We start from the raw sequence: 21,846 nt of genomic DNA, 5'->3' as shown, positions 1-21,846 counted from the left end.
TCTGAGCCCTCAAACTGTTCCAGCCTCTGTCTGTTAGCCAGTTCCAAAGTCACATCCACATTTTCTGTCACCTTTACAGCAGCACCCCACTCTCCCAGTACTAATTTACTGTATGAGTCTGTTCTCACACTGCTAGTAAAGACATGCCTAAAAGTGGACAATTTATAAAGGAAAGAGGTTAATGGACTCTGAGTTCCACATGGTTGAGGAGGTCTCACAATCATGGCAGAAGATGCATGAGAATCAAAGTCACCTCTTACATGGTGGCAGGCAGGATAGCTTGTGCAGAGAAACTCCCATTTCTAAAACCATCAGATTTCATGAATCTTATTCACTACCACGAGAACAGTATGGGGGAAACTGCCCCCATGATTCAGTTATCTCCACCTGGCCACACCCTTGACACACGAGGATTATTACAATTCAAGATGAGATTTGGGTAGGGATACAACCAAACTATATCACTCTTCAGTCAAAAGACATAGGTGGGTGCATGATGAAAACACAAGACCCACTGAACTGTTGCCTACAAGGAACAAGCTTTACCTATAAAGACAAAGATAGATAAAAATAAAGGGGAATAAAAAGATATTCCATTCCAGTGGAAACCAAAAAGTAGCAGGAGTTGCTGTAGTTATATCAGTCAAAATAGATTTAAAGACAAAGACTATAAAAAGAGAAAGAGAAGGTCACTGTGTAATGATAAACAGATTCAACAAGACAATATAACAATTTTAAATAGATATGCACTCCCACACTGTCGCTTCCAGATATATAAAGTAAATAATATTAGAACTAAAGAGAGATAGACCCCAATACAATAATAGCTGGAGACTTCAACAACCTACTTTCAACTTTAGATAGATCGTCCAGACAGAAAATAAGCAAAACACACACACACACACACACACACACACACACACACACACACACACTTAATCTTCACTATAGGCGAAGTAGATCTAATGAATATTTAAAGAATATTTTATTCAAGAGCTGCAGAATACACATTCCTTTCCTCAGCACAGGGGTTATTCTCAAGGATAAACTATATGTTAGGTCATAAAACAAGTCTTAAAATGTTAGAAGATTTAAATAATATCAAGCATCTTCTCTGACCACAATGAAATAAAACTAGAAATTAATAACAAAAGGAATTTTGGAAATCATATGAATACATGGAAATCAAATAATATGCTCCCGAATGACCAGTGGGAAAAATAAAGAAATTAAGAAAGAAATTGAGAAATGTATTGAAACAAATGATAATGGAAACACAACATACCAAAACCTGTGGGGTACAGTAAAAGCAGTACTAAGACGGAGTTTTATTGCTGTAAGTGCCTACATCAAAAAAGTGAAAGAAACATCACATAAACAATCTAATGATGCATCTTAAAAAACTAGAAAAGCAAGGGCAAACCAAACCTGAAATTAGAAGAAAAAAAATAATAAAAATCAGAACATAAATAAATAAAATTGAAATAAAAAATACAAGAGATCAATGAAACAAATAGTTGTTTTTTTAAGTTAAACAAAATGGACGAATCTTTAGCCTTACCAAGGAAAAAAGAGAGAAGATCAATGTAAATAAAATCAGAAATGAAAACGAAGACATTACAATTGATATTGCGAAATTCAAATGAGCATTAGTGGCTATTATGTGCAACTGTATGCCAATAAATTGAACAATCTAGAAGAAATGAACAAATTCCTAGATACATACAATCTACCAAGATTGAGCCAAGAAGAAATCCCAAACCTGAACAAACCAATAACAAGGTATGAGATTGAAGCCTTAATAAAAATTATTCTAGTAAACAAAAGCTCAGGATCTGATGGGGGTATTTCTGAATTTTATCAAGCATTTAAAGAAAAAAAATCAATCCTACTCAAACTATTCCAAAAAATAGAAGAAGAGGGAACACTTTCAAACTCATTCTATGAGACCAATATTACCCTGATACCAAAATCAGACAAAGACACATCATAAAAGAAAACTTCAGGCCAATATCTCTGATTAATATTGATGCAAAACTCTTCAACAAAATAATAGCAAAGTGAATCCAACAATACATTAGAAAGATTATTAATCAAAGGATAAATGGGATTTATCCCTGAGATGCAAGGATGGTTTGACATATGCAAATCAATCAGTGTGATACATGATATCAACAGAATGATGGAGAAAAACCATATGATTATTTTAATTGATGCTGAAAAGTATTTGATAAAATTCAACATTCTCTCATGATGAAAACCCTAAAAAACTGCATATAGAAGGAACATACCTCAACATAATAAAAGCTATTTATGACAGACTCATAGTTAGTATAATACTGAATGGAGAAAGACTGAAAGCCTTTCTTCAAAGATATGGAACATGGCAAGGATGCCCACTTTCACCACTGTTATTCAACATAGTACTGAAAGTTCTATCTAGGGCAATAAGATAAGAGAAAGATATAAAAGGCATCCAAGTTGGAAAGGAAGAAGTCAAATTATCCTTGTTTGCTGATGATATGATCTTATATTTGGAAAAACCTAAAGACTCCACGAGAAAACTAGTAGAACTGATAAACAAATTCAGTAAAGTTGCAGGATACAGAATCTACATACAAAAATCAGTAACATTTCTATATGCCAACAATGAACAATGTGAAAAAGAAATTAAGAAGTAATTACATTTAAAATAGTCACACATAAGATCAAATACCTAGGAGTTAACCAAAGATGGGAAAGATCTCTATAATGAAAACTATAAAACACTGAAGAAGGAAATTTAAGAGGACAACAAAAAAATGGAAAAATATTCCACGTTCAAAATTGGAAGAATCAATATTGTTAAAATGTTCGTAATACCCAAAGCAACATGCATATTTAATGCAATCCTTATCAAAATGCAAAAGATATTCTTCACAGAAATAGAAAAAAAAAAATCCTAAAATTTATATAGAACTTCAAAAGACCCAGAAGACACAAAGCTACCCTAAGCAAAGAAGAACGAAACTGGAAGAATCACATTACCTGACTTGAAATTACACTACAGAGCTAGAGTAAACCAAACAGTATGATATTGGCATAAAAATAGACATGTAGACCAATAGCACAGAATAGAGAATCTAGAAACAAATACACAGACCTACAGTAAACTCATTTTTGACAAAAGATGCCAACAACATGCAGTGGGGGAAAGGACAATCTCTTCAATAAATGGTGCTTGGAGAGGCTGATATCATATGCCAGTTAATGAAAGTCGACCCCTGTCTCTCACCAAAAAGCAAATCAAAATGGATTAAAGACTTAAGTCTAATATGTCAAACTATAAAACTACTACAAGTAAACTTTGCGGAAAATCTCCAGAATGTGGGTCTGGACAAAGATTTCTTGAGTAATACCCCACAAGCACAGGCAAGTGAAGCAAATACAGACAAATGGGATTACATCAAGTTAAAAAGCTTCAGCACAGCAAAAGATACAAGCAACAAAGTAAAGAGATGATCCATAGAATGGGAGAAAATATTTGTAAACTATCCATCTGACAAGGGATTTACACCAGAACATATAAGGAGCTCAAACAACTTTACAGGAACAAAATATAATAATCTGATTAAAAAATGGGGAAAATATTCAAATAGCCATTCCTCAAAAGAAGACATACAAATGGCAAACAGGCATATGAAAAGATGCTCAACATCATTTATCATCAGAGAAAGACAAATCAAAACTGTAAGTAGATATCACCTCACCCCAGTTAAAATCCAAAAAACAGGCAATAATAAATGCTGGTAAGAATATGGAGAAAAGGGAACACTTGTACACTGTTGGTGGAAATGTAAGTTAGTACAACCGCTATTGAAAACACTTTGGAGATTCCTCCAAAACTAAAAACTGTGCTTCTCTATAATGCAGCAATCCCACTGCTGCATTTATACCAAAAAGAAAGGAATTCAATGTGTCAAAGAGATATCTGCACTCCTATGTTTGTTAAAGCATTGTTTACAATAGCTAAGGTTTGGAAGCAACCCAAGCATCCACCAACAGATGAATGGATAAAGCAAACGTGGTATTTATACATGATGGAATACTATTCAGCCATAAAAAATAATGGGATTCAGTCATTTGCAACAACATGGATGGAACTGGAGGATCATTATGTTAAGTGAAGTAAGCCGGGAACAGAAAGACAAACATTGCGTGTTCTCACTTATTTGTGGGATCTAAGATCGAAACAATTAAACTCATTGTCACAGAAAGAAGAAGGATGATAACCACAGGCTGGAAAGGGTAGTGGGCTGTTGGGAGGGAGGTGAGGATGGTTAATTGATAAAAAGTAGCAAGAATGAATAAGACTTATTATTTGAGAGCATAATATGATGACAATAGTCAGTAACTGTATGTTTTTAAATAACTTTAAAAATGTAATTGGATTGTTTGTAACTCAAAGGATAAATGTTTCAGGGAATGAATACCACGTTCCCCGTGATATGTTTATTTCACTTTGCATGCCGGTATCAAAATATCTCATATACCCTATAAATATACACACCTACTATGTACCCACAAAGCTTCTAAAATATAATACATTTTTAAATTAATTCAGTTGATGAGTGCAGCCCATTGTTTTTAGATAGATAAGAGTGAAATTGTGACATATTCTATATAAAATGTTTGAACTTCAAATGAATTTTTGTTTTGAGTCTCTTTAGCAGTGACAACCAAAAAAGTCCATTAAGAGCAAACTCTGCGAAGACATCTGTTTGAAAGGGAAAACGTACCCTTTGCTTTACTGTGTATCTGCCAGTCTTGAATATTTCTAGCTCCATTCTCCTGAAAACCTAATAAGGGTAAGAATATCTACTGCTTCTAAGGAAAGCTCTTTGTAAATCAAGTGACCCCTGATTGGTGTAGCACATCTGTATGAGAATAAACAAATAATGAATTATTAATACTTGATTGGAAGCAGTGTTTTTGGGTTTCTCTGAGGACAGTCACTCTTGTAACTGCTTTATTTCTTGCGGGACACTGAAAGACAGGCTTGTCTCTTGTTACAAGAGAACACTAGCTACTGCATGATACGTGGCTTCTGAGACATTGTGGACTCTACAGTCACCCACATGGATCTTACCTTCTGGAACCTGGGCTGTTATCAGGGGAGAACATAAATCCTAGAAGTCTGCATTAAATTCTACAAAGGATTCTGCTGAAATAAACTTTTGTGCTGCTCCTCTGGTAGGCAGTGATTTTTGATTCCTGCCCCATATTCTTCAGAGTAGATGGGGCCACCCATGGCCTGGGACAGCCTTGGAAATCAGAATATCTAGTTGGCAAAGAAGACCTCCAGCTGGGCAGAGTGACCTTATATGCCACAAAACAGCAATATATTAAAAAGTCATAAATGTGTTTTATTTTTCTGGCTTACATATTAATCCTTTATTTTCCCAAAGAATGCGAGTAGAAGCCTCACAAACTATGGCAAAATATATTAGAAAAAAAAACCCAAGTATTTGAGAAGTATAAAAACATCACAGCAAATTTATAGGTGCTTATGGTACTGTCCAGATCCAATAACTCAATCACTTGATGAAATTTTTACTTTCCTTTCAGTTACAGGCACTTTCTTAATGACCAAGATTTTGCCATTGATAACTTTTATAGAGACTGAATGTTTTAAATTATTGTATTATAATTCAGAAAAGCAAGTGAATAAATATGCATGTGTATTTGTATATTCATTAACATTGTTATTCAAATTTTTATCTAAATGTTTAAGGGTCAATAGGAAGTGAATATACTATTTTTTGCTTTTGCTCTAAGGAAGATTTTTTTTCTGTTTTCAGTATCAAATGTCTACAATTATTGTGCTTATTTGAGTCGAAGAATGATGTCATGGATTTAGAATATAATTGTATTCTTAAAAAGAATAGTCATGGCTATTGTTTATCATACTGAAAGGGTATATAACAGGATAAGTACAGTTTCTAGAGAGAGGACCACACAGAACATATTTCTTTCCCCAGCAATGGCTATGATTTATAGGGACTAATTTCAGTATTCTTCAATTAAGGAAACAATAGTTCAAAGCAACGGGGTAAGCATAAAGCTATCTTTAAAATTACATGTAAGAGAAGAAATATCTCATAAAATTAACATAAGTAACTACATTAGTAATTAGACCTTGATTAAAGTTATATTACATTAAAAAGTGTTGACACAAGACTTTAGGAAGAGAGAAAAAGTAATAACAATACATCTGAATGCTATTTTCCTTTTTCAAAGTTGCAGTGCCTTTTAAAAATTCTTGTTTTTATCTATATGTTAAGATCACTTCTCAAGAAGATTTTAAAATCATTAACCAATATCAAAGTAATGGAAAATGAATTCTTTCTAAAATACACTCATGTTAACCATTTATGTCTTCTTTCACATCTTTTAATTACAATGAAATCAAATCCTATCATCCTTTTTCCTCACTGTCAGTTATCTTTGAAATCTACATATATTTCTGGATTTTTTGAGACAAGAAGATCTTAAAGAAGAGTCAGGCAAATAAGTAATTGCATTGCTTTCTATGTTGTGTATTTGTGAGTTGGCAGTGATTTCTGTTTTTTTTTTCCCCCCATAACTTGAGTTTAATTTTCCCTTAGTGAATTTTTATTTACATCTTTAATATATGCTGAGTTTTATCACAGAAAATATTGCTTTTAAGTAAAATTCAGCCTCTTTGAGGACTCTCAGAAATGTTTGGCGTTGCATGACCAGAAGAAGAACAGAAACCCTGTAGAATGGTTCTGAAACTATAACATTTGCGTTGTGTAACTCCACAAAGAAAGAAATAGGTGTTTTAGAGCCAAAATAATAATATAATGCAAATAAAACTGTGGGTCACAAAAGAATCAAATAAGAAAATTAGAATAAATAGTTTAGTATAAGTAAACAATATAATCGAGCTCTACATAATCCACATGTGTGTGTTCAAATAAATTATTTAGCACACTTTGAATATGAAATAAATATTACTTTGTTTAAAAAATGTCACTTTTCTATTTAGGCAAACATCTTGATGTTAAGTATAAATGGAAGATATCAAAAATTATGCCCTATATTATAAATGCACAATCATAATATGATATCCATAATTTGAACAATTCTGAGTTTGTGTACAGCCTGCATCAAAACATTCACTGGAAGTCCAGAGGTAAAACTAAATTTTTGTGATTAGTCAATGGTGTTTAAGGGTAAAAAGGAAAAGTCCAATGTATCAATCAGCAATGATGGACTATTTTAAAATATATACAAGTTTAAACAATTTTGGCTGAATATGCCACTTTTTGCATAAATGAATATTAAATTGTTGCTTACAACTATGAGAAAAACAACACAAAACAGCCATCCAAATCATCAGCTCGATGTCCATTTTCTAGCATTAAAAAAGGAAAAGAAAGACAAAAGCAAAAGAAAAAACAAAAACACCATGTTGAAGAAAAGACTAGAAGTATTTAGAGTTTTGTTTTAAAGAGCATATTGATTTCTTATTTATCTAGTTATTATGGTCAGCCTTTTAAATGGTTTCATCTACCACTAATAACCCTATTTTCTCTTTAATGTCAAGACTATGTCACACGAATTGGGTTTCAGCTTTTTTTTTTTTTTTTTTTTTTTTTTTCAGATGGAGTCTTGCTCTGTCACCCAGGCTGGAGCGCAGTGGCATGATCTTGACTCACTGCAACCTTCGCCTCCTAGGTTCAAGCAATTCTCCTGTCTCAGCTTCCTGAGTAGCTGGGATTACAGGCATGCACCACCCACCCGGCTAATTTTTGTATTTTCAGTGGAGACAGGGTTTCACCATGTTGATCAGACTGGTCTCGAACTCCCACCTCGTGATTCACCCACCTCAACCTCCCAAAGTGCTGAGATTACAGAGGTGAGACACCACACTGGGCCAGGTTTTGGCATTTTACCAGTAGGACTTTCTACCATGAATTTCAGTGTTTTGAACATGTGAAAAAAAATGGAATACAAGAAGATATAACAGATAATTGTATGGCCTCAGGCAAAATATTATTCATTTTTAGGATAAGCATGAATAATTTAAGATGATAATACTGGTTAAGAGCTCAAATTAGAAAATGTGAATTTGAGGGTAGATATTATTAAATGAAAAAAGATAATATATTAGTCTCAATATGAAATTAACCCTCAGCCCTTCCTACTCCCTTAACATCCCTCAACAGTGCATAGTGAACTAGTAGGATAGTTTTTAATCCCAAACAACAACAACAAAAAAACTAATGCTGTGTTTTCTGCTCCTCCTAGAGCATTTCTTCATGTACCTTGAATAACTAAAAATTCACCTCTAGAATTCTATCCCAGTAGAAATGCCACTTAAAAGAAACACTTAGAAGCACTCTGAGCCCCACCTGCTCGCACTCCCCCCAAAAATAGAATGCAAAGTCAAAGGGGTAATAGAGTTTAATGCGAGGCCATTTGCAAGACATATACACCTATCCTTGCAAATGGAAAAATAGCCATAGACACTCTCACAGCTCTACCTGTGGGTGTAGTGACCCTAAAAAGAGTGGCTACCCTCAAACTGTATCCAGGCAGGTGGAAGAATAAATATCCTAATGTCACTCTCCTTCTGGCCTCTGATCTATTCAACTCAAGTGGAAGCCATGGGGTAAGGGAGCCTGAGTAATGTAGTGCACAGAGATCTGCCTCTGCTGAAAATAGTGGAACCGAGATTGGTGGAGTGAGGAAGACAGAGAGAAAAAGAGGATTCAATATGCTTAGATGTGAATGTGGTGCTACCACTCAGGAATGACTAGAAATTTTCAGTCTCTAGCCTTCAAAAAAATCTTGTCAAAATTAAAATAATTGCTATGGTAGTAACTGTATTTAATATGACAATTCTTAACTATTTCTAAGTTTGTTTTTTCTCTCAAGTAGTAACTCGATTGCTGTTTGAATAGTACATAACATGATATACTTAATAAATAATGACTGGGCAGAATAATAGGAAACCAGCTAAAGACCGTGAACAGAGGTTCCGAACAGAACCAGAATCAGCTGCTTTTACCATCAGGCAATAAAATAGGCAAAGGAAAGTTTGAGACACTCACATATACACATCTAATTTGATTTTTATTTTCACAATATAATTTGTCATTCTGTTGGTCTCTATTCTTCGACAGAGTTTATGATGCTCATTCTAGAAAAAATTAATAAGTGTGTTTCTGGCCTGTGCCAAAGGCTTTTTTTATATTTTGTCATTTAATCTTACAACAACCCTGTAAGGTATGTTCTGTTTTCCTGTTTTTTCACAGGAGAAAGGAAAACTCAGAACTATTTTGTTAACTATCCAAGATCACATAGCAAATACAATTTGTTTATTTTAACCAAGTCTTCCTGAATCCAAGGTCCGCGTTCCTGATCATCTTACAATATTAGCGTCTTTTCATAACCAGAAATATAAAGAAATATAATTTTAAGCATTTTCTTCTTATACATATTCAAATATACACACCCCAAAACAAAAAGAACTTCCTTTATTGTATTAGTTGTAGGCATAGGTTTAGTCTTGAAAATCAGCATTAAGATTCTCAGGATATACTTATCACTGCTTTCCTTAAGCCATTTGTTAACATCTCTCATCCTACCAGGATTCTGTCTCCTGAAATCTTCTCTGCTGTGTTCTTTGTTTTGTCACATCTTTCCTTCTTAGGAAATTAAAATAAATCTTTGTCCACATTGACCTTATCTGCTTCACTATGGCCCTTAGACATAACTTTTTATTTGATAAGTACAGAAATTAGGTCTTCCTCTGACTTTTCTGTGTTGTTATTCAAATTTATTTTCTTCTAAATTCAAATCTATGCTATTCCCCCTTTCTGTCCTATAGCATTTGCATATTCTGCTCTTTGCGCTTCTCAACACAGAAGTACATTCTGATTTCTTTCTCATTCTATCTGTGCTCTGTTTCTGATTAGCTCTTTGAGTAGGGCCCTTTCTGTTAATATTTTTTCAATATCTTCTCACTATTTACATTTATTAAATCTCACATTATATTCCTCTGCCATTTGATATTTTCTTGAGCTGTTAACAAGTAGAACTTCTTGATATTATGTATTTTAAATACAGTATGTTTCTCAAGAGCGTGGAAGAAAAAAGTAAGCTTAATTCAAATTGTTAATATTCAATCACCCAACAAATGTTTATTAAGCACTGATTACACACTCAGCACTCCTGTAGGATCTAGGCATGTGAGAAATGAATAAGCAATCAAAATCTCTATCCTCACAGAGATCAAATTCTAGTCAGGAGAAAGAGAATAACAGAGAATTAATAAGCATATAAATAAACTCTATATCATACAACGGGTGCTATGAATAAGATAAGCCAGAAAAGGGTATACGGAGGGTGAGGGTGATGATACAGCCTTATAAAAGGTGGCAGAGAAACATCTTTGAGAGGATAACGTTTGAATAATGGTCTGAGAATGGTGATGCTGTGTGTGTTAAGAGAAAGAGAGAATATAATCCTGGGAAGGGTGCTCTTAGAAGAGGGAAGAACAAGTACAAAGACCCTTAGGTAGAAGCAGGCTGCTGTGTGCTTACATAGCACATCAAGGAAGCCTGCATGGCTAGAGACAAGTGGGTTGAAAGGGATAATAACTTGCATCCTCCTAGGTCATTGTAAGGACTGTGGCTAGTACACTGAATGACAGAGGAAGGCTTGGAAGGGTTGGGAAAGAGCACCAATATCTCATTTAATATGACTAGTCTTTAGAATTATATTTAGCATCCAATTCTATTAGACGTGGATTTTGTTATGAGTCTCTAACAGAGTCTTAAAGCCAAGTGTTTAGTATTGTAAGAAAGTGACACGCTAAATTATAAATATTGTAAATATTTTGATTAACTTTACTGTAGACTGTGCTGATCTTAAAGTGTTTACCCAATACCAAGTTCTTGCCTTTGGGGTACTGTTATGTTTAAACTATTTATTCAGCAAGATGATTAAATATGGTTCTGTGTTACTGTATTGCTGCGTGTGGTGTGCCTCTTATAAGTGTAAGGATGTGTACATTCTGTTCATAACCATATTGCCAGGAGCCAATACACATTACTATAGTGCTTGTAAAACCAACTGGATAGGAATTTTACACAGACTAATGGCAATCTGGTAATTCATTAAAGAGAAAGCAGCTCAAATAAATAAAACATTGGCAATGCCCAGAGGTTCAGTGGCTACTGCAGAATGAGATTTGTATGTGTCTCATGAATGTAAAAACACATTAGAAAGTGATGATCCACATTTGCTCCATTATTTTCTTAAGTGGAGAAATCTTTCTATAGCCATGTTGCTCACAAAAGGCAGTTTTCCCATTTTACAATTTCACATATGTATTTTTTTTCTGCTGTAAATAACCAAATTTAATAACATTTTATTGATTATTATCAGAAAATATTTTCTTCAATGGAAAGTTGTTCCGGAAAAACAGATAAAGATTAACCAAAAATAATTAAACTCATTCATTTACAACCTTCCTTGGGGCAGTTAGCTGCAATAGATACAGTTACTTATGTATTCTTTTCAGAATAGTCATAATTTTGCTATTTAATACTGTATTATAACATGTACCACTTGCCCGTCTTAATATTTTGGCAATATACCCCTAGATTTTGGCATGTTGTTTTTAACTTCACAAATGTTTCACTTTTAAACCTCTGTTAGTCTATGATTTAGGGCTCATAACTTTCATGGTATGTAATAGAGTGGGGGAGACTCTTTACTTTTGACAATACCACTCCCCTTAAGGCATTTTCAGGATGATTGCTGTGTATGACAAATGGTCATATTCCATTTGGTTCCTGAATTAAACAGAGAACATCAATCCAGGGATGGGAAATGGGGGATTTACAGGCAGGTTATTTCAATACTGCTTAATGTATGTACATGGCCCAACTGAAGTGGAAACTCTTAATATTTTCATAAAAAGGAAATAGACTTAGTAATCTGAGTGCAGGGACGTAGCATGATGAGGCACTGACATCTTTCATTGTTCACCTCATGCCCTTGGTCCCAGTGCTGGGTAATCTGACAGCTTCATGTCCTTCTGGAAATCTAAAGGACTGGTGATGGATGGTGGTAATGTTAATGCTTCCATTTGTCCTATAGTCTCTTGGTTGCCTGCTCAATAAGAGGAAAGTAAGTGAGTGGGAGTTAGGTCCACCCAAGCATTTAGATAAATCATATGCTCCCTCTTTAGTCCAGTCCTACTAATGCTTGCTCATTCATCAGAAAAGGCATTCTCTGGTCTATCCCTCTGCCAAGAATATTACATTAGAAATAAAGACTTAATTATCATGAATTTATTTACTTCTGAAAGCCTATCATTAGAAGTGAGGTCTAACTATTATTGACTCAAACACATTGTTTTGCTACTTAATACTATTTTGTAGTGAACCATACAGGTATTGAGACATTTCTGGAATCTGCAGATGCTTAATGAGCACAAATTTTCATTTGCTTTTGCTATTAGTTTTAAGTACAAAAATCTAATCTTTGCTTGTTTCTTGACATACTTGGTCAAACTGATAGCAGCAGGAGGCAGACAAATGTCTAGGCAGATAGGGGCAGGTCCTTGGTAAAACTCCATCTTCAAGCCAAAAACATCCTGAAGGCTGAAAGGCAGGACTACTGGTTCCAGATGAAACCTGCACCCTGGAGTGAGAACTGTTTCTGTTAGTCTGCCCTTTCCCGATTGGTTCTTTCTAAATAATGCTTTTCAATTATTTGACTGTTGCCTTTTCCAGTGCTACCTATGGTCCACCCTTCCCCATTCTGTGCCAATAAAAACCCCAGACTCAGCCACACTGGGAGAGATGACCTGACTTCAGGTGAGAGACCACCCTCCTATCCTGTCTCCTTGGAGAGCTTTTTAGTTGCTCAAGAAAATTCTCTGTTGTCATCACCCTTCAATTGTCAGTGTGACCTCATTCTTCTTGGATGCAGGACAAGAACTTGGGATCCACCAAATGGTAGGTATTCAGAAGGCTGCAACACCATGGCCCTCTGCCCTCCACTGATGTAAAGCAGGCACCCCATGTAACAGGAAGCAGTGGCAGGGTTGAGCCAGCCGTGGAGCACAGGCCAGAGCAGGGCAAGAGGCTGACTGAGCTGTTAACATGCCAATGTCCATAGGGCTGCAGATAGTGGAACTAAAAGAGCTAATTGGCATGGCATAACACCCCCTTTGGGGATTCAGGGTCAAGGGCACCCCTGCCTGGGTGCCCCTGCATTCCCCTTGGGGTGCCACACCTGGTCCAGCCACAAGCCCTGCACAAAGTACACCCCTGTGCCAGCATTTGGAATGACCAACTGGACCCCGCACTTGCTTGCTTACACACCCCCTCCCACCAAAGACTGAGTGCACAGTCGTGGTGGCTGCAGGATCTGCACCTGAGCGCAAGCCAGAAACGACCTAGCAGGCTAAGTAGATGGTGTGTCTCCTGCCACAAGCCTGGCAAAGGGGCAGAGAAAAATTCTGCATCAAAACAATCAGAAACTCTTTTGGCAAGTCATAAGAAATTATAAATTGTTTAAAATGTGCTTGACACTTTGTGATTTAAAATGATAATAATAGAAATACAGCCATTATTTGTTTCCAATGAAACTGTAACAGTGAATACATAGGTGATTCTTCTAGAATTCTGGAATTCTCTGGAGGAAACACTCCCAACAATATATACTAATATATCTCTATTTTAGATACTAGTATATTGCATTTTAAAAGGATAGATAATCTAAGTTTGGTGAGGTTGCTGAAATAAATATTCAGGTTTTTAGCAGTCAAATAATATATTTTCACTTGATTTGGAAAAATAAGGAGACCCTGGGAGGTTGTCTGAAATCAAGTCAGCTAGCTGCAAACCTCTTGGAAACATTTTTGTGGAACTCATTAGTTGGGTAAAAATAACACCAAAACAAAAAAAGCAAATTATATAAGGAAAAGAGCTGCTTTTGTCAGCCATAGCACATACAGTGTGTTTGCAATAAAATAATAGTTATATACCTTCTTTACCTGAAGTGTGTAAATGTTTTAATAATATTAGGTTTTTCTCCTGGCATATTTCAACAGCACCATCTTGTTATGTTTGTTTGCAAGTATATAGCAACATATAAATATTAATCAATATTTAGTAACAATCAGACCCAATATTTTCAGTTCATCTAGTTATTACTGTTCATCCTTGCTGTGTTTATTTGGCCTTGTGCCTGAGTGCTTATTATTTGAAATAAATAAATTCATTGCATAAACTGTGGTCTCATTTTTCACATGCTTTTGCTCCATTACAACAGGATATCTTTCAGTTCTAACCATCTTCCTTTATATTTTAAATTTCAGTAGTATTTGGTATACAGGTGATTTTTGGTTACATGGATGAGTTCTTCAGTGCTGAATTCTGAGATTTTAGTGCAGTCATCACCCTAGCAGTATACACTGCACCCAGTGCGTAGTCTTTAGTCCTCATCCCCACCCCCAATTTCCCCTCCTGAATCCCCAAAGTCCATTATATCCCACTGTATGTTTTGGCATCCTCATAGCTTAGTTCCCACTTAGAGGTGAGACCATATATTATTCGATTTTCCATTCCTGAGTTACTTCACTTAGAATAATGGCTTTTGGCTCCATCCAAATGTCTTCAAAACACATTATTTCCTTCTTTCAAAGGCTGAGTAATATTCTGTGGTGTACATCTAGCACACTTTTTTTAGCCACTTGTTGGTTAATGGACACTTACGTTGATTCCAAATTTTTGCACTTGTGAACTGTACTACTATATACATGCATGTGCATACATCTTTTTTATATAATGACTTTTTTTCCTTTGGGTAGATATCCAGTGGTGTAATTGCTGGATCTACTGGTAGATCTACTTTTAGGTTTTTAAGGAATATCCATCATGTTTTCAGTATTGGTTGCGCTAATTTACATTCCCACCAGCAGTATAAAAGTGTTCCCTGTTTATCACATCCATGGCAATATCTATTGTTTTTCGACTCTTAATTATGGCCATTATTGCAGGAATAAGGTGGTATCTCATTGTGTTTTTGACTTGCATTTCCCTGATGATTAGTGATGTTCAGCATCTTTTCATGTTTGTTAGCCATTTGTATATCTTCTTTTGATAAATTTCTACTCATGTCTTTTGCCCACTATATGAAGAGGTTGTTTTTTCTGTTTGTTTGTTTGTTTGTTTGTTTTTTCCTGCTGATTTGTTTGAGTTCCTTTTAGATTCTGTATACTAGTTCTTTTTCTTCCTATTCTTTGGGTTGTCTGTTTACTCATGATTATTTGTTTTGCTGTATAGAAGCTTTTTAGTTTAATTAGGTCCCATTTATTTATTTTTGTTTTGTTGCATTTGCTTTTAGTGATTTAGCAATGAATGCTTTGCCTAAGCCAATGTTCAGAAGAGTTTTTCCGGTGTTATCTTCTAGAATTATTATAGTTTCAGGTCTTAGATTTAAGTCTTTGATCCATCTTGAATTTATTTTTGTATAAGGTAAGAGATGGGATCCAGTTTCATTCTTCTACATGTGGCTTGCCAGTATTCCCAGCACTATTTATTCAATAGGGTGTCCATTCCCCAATATATGTTTCTGTATGCTTTGTCAAAAATCAGTTGGCTTATTTGGCTTTATTTTGAGTTCTTTATTCTGGGAATTGCATTGAATCTATAAATTGTTTTGGAATGTATGGTCATTTTCACAATATTGATTCTTCCCATCCTTGAGCACAGGATATGTTTCCGTTTGTGTCATCTATGACACTTTCAGCAGTGTTTGTAATTTTTCTTGCAGAGATGTTTCACTTCCTTGGTTACATATATTTCTAAGCATTTTACTTTTGCAGCCATTGTAAAGGAATGGAGTTCTTGAATTGATTCTCAGCTTGATTATTTTTGATGTATAGCAGTGCTACTGATTTGTATACATTGATTTTGTATCCTGAGACCTTACTGAATTGTTTATCAGATCTAGGAACTTTTTACATAAGTCTTCAGAGTTTTCTAGGTATATAATCACATCATTGGTGAACAGTGAAAGTTTGACTTCCTCTTTTTCAATTTGGATACCCTTCATTTCTTTCTCTTATCTGATTGCTCTGGCTAGATACTGAAAGTTTTAGCCAGAATTCATATTTATATTATAACTTTAATTTATATCAAATAGAAGTGGTGAAAGTGGATATTAAATGAAAGTGGTGAAAGTGGCTATCCTTGTCTTGTTCCAGTTCTCAGGGAGAATGCTTTCAACTTTTCCCCACTCAGTATAATATTGGCTGTGGGCTTGTCAGATACGGCTTTTATTACTTTGAGGTAAGCCCCTTCTACGCCTATTTTGTTGAGGGTTTTTGTTACAAAGAGATGCTGGAATTTATCAACTGCTTTTTCTGTATCTATTGAGATGATCGTATGTTTCTTGTTTTAATTTGTTTTTATATGATGTGTCACATTTACTGACTTGCATATGTTAACCCATCCCGGCATCCCTGGTATAAAACCCACTTGATGGTGATATACTATATTCTTGATGTGCAGTTTTATTTAGTTAGCTGGTATTTTGTTCAGGACTTTTACATCTATGCTCATCTGGGATAGTGGTCTGCAGTTTTTTGTTGTTGCTGTTTTTTTTGTTGTTGTTGTTATGTCCTTTCCCGGTTTTGATATTAGACCAAGCAAGATTTCCTCAATTACTTGTTCAAATAAGTTTTCCATACTTTTAGCCTTGTCTTCTCCCTCAGGAAGGCCAACCATTTTTAGGTTTGGCTTTTCCACATAATCTCATATTTCTTAAAGAATTTGTTCACTTCTTTTGATTATTTTTCTTTATCTTTGTCTAATCGGATTAATTTGAAAGCCTTGTCTTTGAGCTCTGAAATTCTTTCTTCTACTTGTTTTGGTGTATTATTTAAACTTTCCACCGCATTTTGTATTTCCCTACCTGTGTTTTCCATTTCACTTTCATTTTCTGGTTTTTCTTTATGCTCTCTATTTCTCTGAAAAATTTGTTATTAATATCCTGAATTGTTTCCTTAATTTCTTTATGTTGATTTTCACTTTTCTCTGGTATCTCCTTAAGTAACTTAATAATTAACCTTCTGAATTCTTTATTGGCTATTTCAAAGATTTCTTACTGGTTTGGAGTCATTGCTGGAGAGCTAGTGTAATATTTTAGGGGTGTTTATAGAACCTTGTTTTGTCATTTTATCAGAATTACTTTTGTGGTTCCTCCTCATTTCGATAGATTATTTCTTCAAATTGTCTTGCCAGACTACAGTGATTGATATTGCTCTTCTGGGTCCAGCCAGATAGGGCTGCCACACTCCAGGCACTCCAGGCTAATGCTGGGGAGTACCTTCAAGGTGTCTGGTGATGTGACCTGTCTTCAAGCTTTCCAGGAGTGGGTACCAGTATAAGCACTGATGGAGGTGGCAAGGGAGTGACATAGACTCTGTGAGGTTCCTTGGTTGTAGATAGGCTTAGTGTGCTGGTTTTCTCAAATGCTGGTTATGACTGTAGTGAACCTGTCATGCAGGCAGACTCAGGATCTCTGGTTAGTGAGGGTGCTGTATGCAATGGTGATAGCTGAGGTTATGTATTTATTTTCTCCTTCCTGGGTGCAGTGTTATTCTACCTGGAGACATGAGAATAGACTGTCAGTCTCCAGCTAGGAGGTGGTGCTTGCAAGAGAGCACCAGCTGTAGTAGTTGTAGTGGGATTTGAGTTTGCCCCAAATTGCCCAGGGGGAAGTAATCTGGTTTCACAGGCAATGGGCAGAGCTACAAAAGCTCCCAAAAGTTTATGGTTTTTTTTGTTAAGCTATCAGGGCAGTTGGCGGAGTACAACAAGGTTGGGGCAGGGTTAGCCATGACAATCTGCTTTTAAATCTTGGATTTTTTTTGTCTTAAATAGTGAGTGATAAAATATATGTGGAGTTAAATAACACCATCAAATCAGTTTATCAAAACAGAAATTTAGAAATTATTCTTTACTCTTCCTTCTTTCAACTAGTCATTAAATCCTGTGGAGAGACAGTTGATTAAACAGAGACTTACTACTTTACTTCAAACCACTATTGGCTTTTACTGGGGCTATTGAGATGACCTCCATGAAGTCCCCAGCCTTCAGCATGGTTTTCTTCTAAATATCAATCTCGTGCTTCTAATCTTTCAGAGTTTTTTTTGTTTGTTTATTTGTTTTTCTTTTTTGGACACGTGTAAAATTCAAAGTCTTTGAAATGCCACAAAACATCTTAATAATCGGTATCTTGTGAATCTCACTTGTTCCATTCTTCTTATGCAAACATTTCTTTGCTCTGATATGCAAAACCATTTATAATTCTATATTTGCACACATTATTCTCTCTTGATTGCCTGACCTCTACCAATACCCTTCAAGAGTTAACCCAAGTGTTAATTTTGTTAAGAGGACTTCTTTGACTCAAGAGTAGTTTTCAGCAATACATTTTGAACATGTCCTTTCAAAAGTATTGCACTAGGCTGCTGAGATAAATATTGAATGAGATAATTTCCTTGCCTTTGAAAATGCCAGAGGTTATTATTGACCAACTATATTCCCTTCTCTGTAGTTTCATAGGATCTCACATGAACTGTGAATATTACTGGTGTCATAATATGCCATAGTGGCTAACTTATGTGTCGGCCTCTCTCTTTCCAAAAACATAAATGTCATTGGTTTAATGATTATGTCTTATTCATCAATGTCTCCAAATTCTGTGAATGTCTTTACTAAATATTTATAAATGAACACAAAATGGTCCTATTCTTGGCATAACTTATTTCTAGTACTTGGGAATGGAGATCCACTAATTTTCGTAAAGTAAAAAAGTCATATTTTCTGCTTTGTCAACACTGTGATTGTAAGCTGCTTAAGTTTTAGAGCCATAACTTCTATTTCTTTTTAATCTCCTTAAATTGTCTTTGAACTCTCCATTTACTGGATTCTCAACATGTGTTCTTAATGGATTAAAGATAACCATAATTTGAAGACACTGGTGAAAAATAAAAGGCACACATAAAAAAAAAAACAGACAATTTTTCCAGGTTGGAAAATATATTAACATTTTATTATTGCATGAAGACTGACATTGTCACAGTGAGGGACATTTTATGTTCATTAAAAACAAATGCATAGCATTTGGAAGTTCTTTGATTTCATTTAAGTTTGAAATAAAAAGAAAAATCTAATATAATGTAATAAAGATTCAAATTTCAAATATTAAAAATTAAACCACTAAAGAAACAGAGGAAAAATATCATTGTATTTTATTATTGAAGACTTAATTTTATATATTACCAGAGACTATTGTTTTTGATACTTTTTTCTTTGGGAATTTATGTTTTGAAAACTCATATAAGACACAGACTCATCAACATTAAAATTAAATTTTCTTAATATTATACAGCAAACATAGACTTGACTAGTTTGTCATTTGTTTCAGATAATTACTCCACATTTGAGGCATTTTGCTTAAACATTAGTAACATTGATTTTCAGATTTTTTAATGACATGGAAATGTGTCTTTACCTATGAATTTACAGGGAATACAAGGTGTTAGATAGATAAAATTACCTGAAGACTTGATGGAGGTTTTTGATCGCTAACTGCTCTATCCTCTTTTCCCACTTAATTTCCTAGGATGCCTAAGTGCTCTGCAGAGAAAGCTGTAAGGGAAATGATTGGCATATTTTAATTGTGTAAGTGCCAGAAATTTATCTTGTCTTCAAATTCTTATACCCTACCCCAGTCACACTGGAGTGCTCTGGTGAATGGTGAATGTTTGCTTCAGAGGGATTGAAACATACATAGTATTTAATTTCTTTCTTGCTACTAGGGTCTTGTTCTTGAGGTTTGGATTCTTTGATTGGACTTTGCCATCCGATCACCACATTACCACTGTTGGCTTGACTAAGAGTTTTCCTTAGTCCCCTTGCCTACATTTGTAATATCCGAAATCTGACCACACAGACTTTTAACCTATGACCTAGGTCTTATTTGGCATTTATCTTGCTTGTGTAGAACTGACTTCTAAATCTTTATCACTGCTCTAACAATGAGCTACCAGCAATGCCGCTCTTAGACCTGAGCTAAGGGAGGCCTTCCTCCTGGGCCCCATACCTGAAGGAATCCTAATTTTGGAGTATCTTTAAAGTAAGCACCCTTCAGTGACTAGGACTGGCCATGCAGGCAGGTGTTCTCATCTCTAATTCAGCCCCATGTGGGTCCCAATGGCCAGAGCATCTACTTGAAATTTTCTGACCCCCTTCCAATGTCTGACGCTAGCAGTGGCTGGCAGTACCTTGGACTGCTTCTCTTATTCAGCAACGAGAGGCTATGTGACTTGTCAGGTCAGTACAAAAAAAAAAAAAAGTGCAGTTTTTATCTGGTGTCTTGCAGTGTTGCTCTTAACTGCTTCTCAGAATGTTCATTCTCTGCACCCAGACACCACGCTGTAAATATCCTGATCTAAAGGAGAAAGACATGTGGAGATCTGCTGAACCCATACTGTGAGTCATGTCAGACCAGGCACAAGGAATAAGAAGAGGAAAGAAGTCTGCAAATTACTCCAGCCCCCAGCAGATTGATCAGTCCTAGACTTTCAGTCACTTCAGCTGAGACCCAAGGTATCCTGATGAAAAGAACATACCATCTCCTTTCTGGATTCCTGACCCCTGAAGATACAGAACTAAATTGTGGGACAATTTGTTACTCAGACACGGTTAGTCAGGAGAGAATGTGGTTCCTGGAAAAAGATTATTTTCATGGTAATACCTGAAATATGTGGCTTTGGTTTGGGGACCAGGTAGTAAATAGAAACCTGACAGGCCTCAAGGAATACAGGGGTGAAGACTTATAGGAAAATCTTACTGGTAGCTAGAGGAAAGGGGATACATTTCGTGTAGTGGAGTGTTGCTGCTTGTAGTGATATGGATTATGCAAAATGCACCTAATGAGTTGCATGATATAGCTAAAGAGGCTTAAGGGCACAGTGCTAAAGGTACTGACTGGCTTTTTCTATTTGCTTACAATAAATTATGAGAGGAGAGAGATGAACTAAAAAAATAAACTAGTCAGGTTTAAAGTAGAATTTTAAGAAAATATTGATGACTTCGGGAATGTGTTTTCACAACAGCAATGTATTCTCAAAAAAAGAGCCTCAGAGAAAAGATCAAGTCTTGGGTGCTGTCAGGAGAACCTGGTATCATGGTAAAGACAAAGACAAAGGTATGATTGTCAAATTCCTTATTTTCCTTGTAGATTGATTTAATTGGTATATCATAGCACTTCTCAGTTACACAAAAAGTTTTATGCATTTTAAGAATGTGCCTCAGAGATTAAAAAAAAAAAAAATGGACTTTTAGGAATCTTTTTTTTTTCTTTGGCAGTAATATTCTGTTGTTCTCCTAAAATTTTAGAAGTGTTTGTTCAAAACATGCATAAGCAGCTTTGTTTCCTATTCCCATTCATTAATTTAACATGCTATTTTATGTGTGCATCTTTATTGTAATGTAATTCATCAATAAAGCTGTTTTTCATAGAGTCCACAATTTGATTAGTTTTAACACATGTATGCAACTGTAACATTAACAAATTCAACAGAAGGAACAAGCCCATGCCTCTTATCCCCTCCCCAATCTCTAGGCAAACACTGATCAGTTTTCATTTTTTAAATAACACATAAATGTAATCACACATTGTGTATACTGTTTTGTTCATCATTTCTCATTCCAGATCAATTTTTTGAGTTTCATCCAT

Source organism: Macaca mulatta, chromosome 5, assembly GCF_049350105.2.
Source record: "Macaca mulatta isolate MMU2019108-1 chromosome 5, T2T-MMU8v2.0, whole genome shotgun sequence".
In the NCBI taxonomy this organism is placed as follows: Eukaryota; Metazoa; Chordata; class Mammalia; order Primates; family Cercopithecidae; genus Macaca; species Macaca mulatta.
The sequence above is the reverse complement of the archived record's forward strand: the minus strand, read 5'-3'. Positions refer to the sequence as shown.